This window comes from Macaca mulatta, chromosome 10, assembly GCF_049350105.2.
Source record: "Macaca mulatta isolate MMU2019108-1 chromosome 10, T2T-MMU8v2.0, whole genome shotgun sequence".
NCBI lineage: Eukaryota > Metazoa > Chordata > Mammalia > Primates > Cercopithecidae > Macaca > Macaca mulatta.
In genome coordinates this window covers 91314503-91320502 of record NC_133415.1, presented here as the reverse complement: position 1 = coordinate 91320502, position 6000 = coordinate 91314503, and the positions used below count along the sequence as shown (strand labels likewise).

The 6000-nt window shown below is 52.1% G+C and overlaps 1 long non-coding RNA gene and 2 other non-coding genes across 3 annotated transcripts; all 3 read right to left on the bottom strand.

Moving 5' to 3' along the window:
* Positions 1-443: 443 nt before the first annotated feature.
* Positions 444-4887, bottom strand: LOC100426413 (uncharacterized). The gene is made up of 5 exons (XR_013399934.1): positions 4215-4887; positions 3642-3898; positions 2565-2633; positions 925-1110; positions 444-839 (listed from the first exon to the last, which is right to left on the bottom strand). It is a non-coding gene; the product is annotated as an uncharacterized LOC100426413 (long non-coding RNA).
* On the bottom strand, positions 1786-1919 carry LOC114670658 (small nucleolar RNA SNORA71). The gene has a single exon (XR_003720355.1). It is a non-coding gene; the product is annotated as a small nucleolar RNA SNORA71 (small nucleolar RNA).
* LOC114670660 (small nucleolar RNA SNORA71) lies at positions 3074-3205 on the bottom strand. The gene has a single exon (XR_003720357.1). It is a non-coding gene; the product is annotated as a small nucleolar RNA SNORA71 (small nucleolar RNA).
* Positions 4888-6000: the final 1113 nt, after the last annotated feature.

Genomic DNA, 6000 nt, shown 5'->3' with positions numbered 1-6000 from the left:
TCCTCATACACTCCACTCTCTCCTCTGCTCAAAACCAACTCCTACATTCACCTGCAATCCACCACCTGAGCTCAGGGCACTCTTACATTCCTCAAGGACTCCTGCCCCTGCCTCCATCCCTAAGTCATCCCGTCTTCTCTCCCAAAGCTCTGGCTCAAATGTTTCCCCCACCAACTTAATCCTAACAGTTCCCCGTCTCTCCTAAGCCTGAACCCCTGCAACCCCTAGATGCACTTGGGATTACTGTTCAACCCCAGTCCAAATCCCACGTTCCATCTCACATTCCCTAGGTCAAGCCTTGGGTGTGTGTCAAGGGGAAAGTCTTAACGAATGAGAACCAGAAAACCTGCCCTTGTGACGCAGTCTCTATACCCAGTCTTGCTGGCACACGGAGATACTGATAAAAAAAACAAATACACAAAAATGAAAGAACTAGCAGCAGGGCATGTTTCAAGATTTATTGAGTGCGTGAGAGGACAATGGTCCACAGCACAGAAAAAGTCAACAGGAACAAATTCTTGGTTTTCAGAAGTCACACCAGGAACAGGCAGGAGGACACGGAGGATGGCCACTGGATGGCCTGGCCTAGATGGAAGAAAACCAGTCTTCCTGGGCCATGGCACTCTGTGGCACTGGCAGGGCAGAGCCAGCTGAAAGGTCTTCACCTCTGGATCCCAAGTCCCCAGAGCCACAGGGCTTTTCCTCTGCCCACCCTCCACCCACGCTGAGGGAAAAGTCGATTAGTGTTGTGCTGAGACAATAGGGGCAAGAAGGTCCAGCCATGCGTCATGGAGTGACATCACTCATCACTTTTGGTCTGTGATCAACCCTCAAACAATCTAAAAGAGAAGACAAATGAAGCCAGCAGCTTGGAATTTCTGCCTGGGAAACACAGGCCGACTTAACCTCTTGGCATTCACTTACCATGAGGAGACCCCTCCAGGGAAGCTGGGACCCCAGGTCATTGTCTCGAGAGGCTCAGTGCCTGCACCTCCTGGGGTTTCCTCCAACAGTCTCCAGACCCAGGGCGGCATCCCTGGAGTGAGGAGGGGCCACAGAGCAGGAGGCTGCAAGTGCTTGGTCGCCAGTGCTCTGCCATCTTTCTTCAAGCTGATGTCAATGGGAATGCCCCCAGTTAATCAAGGTATGAGTTGCCAGTTTCTTTCATACCAAACTCATCTCAAAAAGGAATCTCAATGCTCCCAAAGATTACTCAAAATAAAACTTAGGAGTCTAGCAAAACTGTCCTAGGAGTCTTGACATGCAACCGAGCAGATGTGCAACTGGCAGAGAGACAGCTGGAGAGAACTCTCAGGGCCCCTCCCATAGATGTCCCACCTCGCCGTGCTGGGAGCCAAGGACCACCCCAGCAGCCATCCCTCCACGCTCTCATTACTTGCCTGCACATCTGTCTCACTCTTGCTCACCCCAGACTCAAAGACCTTCTCATGTTGCTACTCCTCCCTGGAATACCTTTCTATTGCCCATCGCATCCCACTCTTTGAAAGACCTGCCCAGGTCCACCACCTCCAAAAGGCTGCTTCTCTTTGAAAATCTTAAGGCAGTGACTGTATGCCACCCAACATCACACTTATTTGTTAAAAAAAATAATTCACACAGGCTTTTCTCACCATCTAGTACCCAAACCTTGACACTGAGAGAGACTGTTCTCTGATAACAGGAGGCTAAGCTGAAAAAAGCCACACTAAAGTGTCTCCCATCACTCACTCACACAGCATCCTGCAATGCTCCTGAGACCAGAAGGTGCTGGCAGGAGAGAAGGAGTGTGTGAAGGCGCCAGCATTTGAAAGGGACAGGTGTGAACCCTCCAAACACGGGAAACGGCTTTCAGCAATTCCTCTCCCTGCGTTATCGATGACCAGAGCACAGGCAGCCCGTGATCATTTTTGAATGCAGGTGTATACAAGGGCAGAGAGAGATGCAGGAGGAGAAACAGATGCCAGCAGCCTGTGGACTAAGTCCAGTCCAGGAAAACAATCCAGCCCAGGACCCCAAAAGTGGCTCTGCTTTCCTGTAAAAGCCCCATAGAACTTCCCTGCCAGGAGGAATCAAAGAGAAGTCACATGGGGCAAAAACAGTGGGAAAATACTGGTTGGTAATGATAGGAATCATGTGGTCTCAAGTACCACAAAAGTCACCTCTATCAGAACATTATTTTCCAAATGAAGAAAATTAGGTTCTGAATCAGTCCTTGACTGGGATAGTGGCAGAAGGGGATTTAAAGCCAGAGGACCAGAGTCTCTGAAGCCTAGGTCCACCCATCTTCCATTACAACATCCTGCTGCCCGGGGAGAAAGGGCAGAGACCTCTTATTACCAAAGTGGGACTCTGGAGGTTTCCCCCCAGCAGGAAGTCCTAAAGGCACATGAAGGGCCAGAGGTGATGTGGGTTGGCTGGGTGGACAGCGGATCTGGGGACCCACAGTGCCATGCTCATCTCACCTCTCAACTCCCCTACACCAACCCCAAAGCCCCTGGGAACATGTACAGGACTGTACTAGATACAAAGAACCAACATTCCAAAGAATGAACCAGAGATCTTACCTCAAGGACACGGAGGTCTAGCATGTTCCCGACATGACAACTCCCATGCCTCTGCACACAGTGGACTATCTGCAACAGATAAGATGCCATGAGTGAGCACCTAGCTTGTCCCTGCTCACAGCAGGGATGGCAAGCAACAGGAAAGGGCTTAGCACAGTAGTTACCAGACAGTAAACATTCCTAAGCAAACACACTATTTCCTCATAAAAGAGAAAATAGTTAACTCTACAGAGGAAGACAGTGGATGGTCTATGGCAGGGTGAGGGTGGCCAGCACTGATCAATGTGTAGTTAATCAGCAGAAGATTGAAAGATCAAAACCAGGTTTACAGGAGTGTGCCGCGGCTGAGGCAGTGACTCTGCTGGTCGTCAAGGGAATTTAAGCAACACACATAGCCTGGTTCCCAACAGCAGGGAGCAGGAAGTGAAAGCTCTAATCATGACGTGACACCCACGGCAGCCCCCAATCCCCTGGATGCCCCAGGTGTGTGCAGCTTTGAGAAGCAGGAGTGTAGGAAAGTTCCCGGGACAGGAAGGTGAAGATGTGGACCCTCCAAACACGGCAACCTTTCCCACATTTCCTCTGCCTGCACTACCAATGACCAGGACATGGGCGGCCCGTGATCACTTACGAATGCAGGCGCAGGAAAGAGCAGAGGGCAATCCAGGAACAGAGGCCAAAATGAGCTGCCTGGAGACTGCCAAAGCGCCAAGCCCAAAGGATCTGAGCGCTATCCACCTAATGCAGTACAAAGATCTCATGTGCCCCCATCAAGAAAGTCACAGAAGACTAATTTTTGGTTAAAAAAAAAAAAAGGCTAAACTGTTCATTCATCCCACAAATATTAAGTATCTACGGGTTGCCAGACATCATGGGTTCAAAAGCAAGAAAAACGTGCAAGATCTCCCCTTTACAGAGTTTTCGCAGTTTCATTACATTACAGAAAGTCAAGCTCAAGAGAATGAAAGAACTTAGCCAGGCTCTCCTCTGCACCCGGCTTTGCCAGACAGTTCTCGGAATTCATGGCCATGCCCTCCGCTGGGGTCCCCCATGGTGCTCATGACCAACACCACTTACCCAGGGACATTCTCACCGCGCGGACAGTGGGAGCCCCTCAGGGAGTGCAGATCAGGGTGCTGCGGGAAAAACGGGGGCTCTGGCTGGTGCGGAACCAGCAAAGTCATCCAAGGGAGAGCTGTCATCTGTCTCCAGGAGAGCCGCACAGCCCACGAGGCCTAGGCAGGGAAAAGCATAGGGAAGGGGCTTAGTACAAGGTTCTGGCAAAGGAGTCTGGAATTCGCCCCTCTGGGGCCCTGAGCGTCCTCTATTAAAACCTCAGCCAGGCCGGGCGCGGTGCCTCAAGCCTGTAATCCCAGCACTTTGGGAGGCCGAGACGGGCGGATCACGAGGTCGGGAGATCGAGACCATCCTGGTTAACACGGTGAAACCCCGTCTCTACTAAAAAATACAAAAAAACTAGCCGGGCGAGGTGGCGGGCGCCTGTAGTCCCAGCTACTCGGGAGGCTGAGGCAGGAGAATGGCGTGAACCCGGGAGGCGGAGCTTGCAGTGAGCTGAGATCCGGCCACTGCACTCCAGCCTGGGTGACAGAGCGAGACTCCGTCTCAAAAAAAAAAAAAAAAAAAAAAAACCTCAGCCAATTGGTCTGTAAAGTGGAGGTTTTACAGGTTATTGAGGAGAAAATGAGTTAACGGTTCCAAGGACGTGGCACAATGACTGACACTCTGTAGGCAACCGACAAGCAGCTTTGGGGGCTTCCAAAGTCAGGAGTCGGAGATCGGGGTCGGGGGAGTGAAAGTCGCGAGGTCTCTAGAGCCCCTCAGCCTGCGTGCAAGGCCCCGGGCTGCACGTTTCTCAAGGGGCACTAAGCCTCCCCGCATAGAGACTGTGCGGACCGGGGGTCTGACGTCTGCATGGGGTCGGCTCAGCCCAGCGAAGGCCGAGGGCGCGGCTCACCCGCCAGTCTCTTTCCCGAGGACACGCGAATCCTGAGGGGCCCACCCCGGCGGCGGGGACGCAGCACTGCACCAGGGGCTGGGCCTGACGTCCGGCCGGCTCTTCCCACTCCCCTCGGGGCCTCAGTTTCCCCTTTTGTCGGGAAGGAGGTACACAGCACCGGCCTTGGGAGGCCACTGGGGGTTCTTGGGAAGACCACGCCTCGGGCGCTGCCTCTCAGTGACTCATCCCGGGCGTCAGGATGGATGGCGGCGAGTACAGGGGTAACCTCGCGGAGGGGGGCGAAGAGCAGTCTGCAAACCGCAGCCACAAGACTCTCTCTCTGGTGCTCTGCGCCAGCGGAAATACGGCTGGGGGCGCGGCTGCAGCCTAGAGCGGCGCTTCCGCCGGGCCCCTACCTGCGCAGACGTGCCTGCAGCGCCCCCTGGCCGGACGGAGCTGCAATTCTGTCCCTCTACTAACGCCCTTTATCCAAGCGTTCATCTAAAGGAGCATCCCTTCCATGAGTTCACCCACCCATCCATTTACCCAGAAAATATTTGTGAAACGTCAGCTTCCATTTGAGGACACAGTGAGAAGACAGCCATCAGTCTATAAACCAGGAAGTGGGCCCTCACCACTTCCTGGTTTACCAAATCTACTGGTACCTTTGATCTTGGACTTTTAGCCTCCAGAACTGTGAGAAATAAATTTCTGTTGTTTATAAGCCACCCAGTTGATGATGGCACTTTGTTACGGCAGCCCAGTCGGGGGTCGGCTGGCAAATAGGTCAGCTTGGACCATGGCCAGCCTAGTGTCCACACACCCTCCTCTCCAAGCAAAAAAATAGAAAAAAATCCACTTCAAACATGCATCCCTTCTATCATTGGCAAGAGTGTGTCTGCAGTCTTGTTTTGTTTTTGACGTCAGCAGACAAAGGGTCAGTCATTGAGAACAGACTGTTCTTTAAATGCTGTAACAAAGGCTGTCACAACACACTTATTCAAGAACTCAACATGCTGCCCTGTTTGCTGGAATCCCTCACCACGTAGGCCAGTGTCACAGATGGGAAAGTCAACCTGGATAAGCAAAATGCCCACAAGGCTGTATGCAACAGCCAAACCCTCAGTGGATTTTCTTAATAACTGGCCATTTAGGACAAGTTAAGGAAAAGACTTGGGCTTTTAGATAGAATGTGTTGGCGATACAAACCTAACTTATGCTTCAAAAATAAAATACATTATTGGAAACTTATGTAATCAAGCGAGGGGAAGGGCAGAGGTCAAGCTGGGCCTCCAAAACAACGAACACCAGAACTGGAATTCCATCCCTGTCCTGCAACTCTGCCTCTCTCTCTGGGTGGACTTCTGACTTCACACTCGCTCTAGTTTTTTGCTTATAGTGAGGGACATATGCCACATTTACCCAGGGGAACATCTCCATCCTGCTTCCACTGAGGGTAGGCAGGACTGCCACATACAG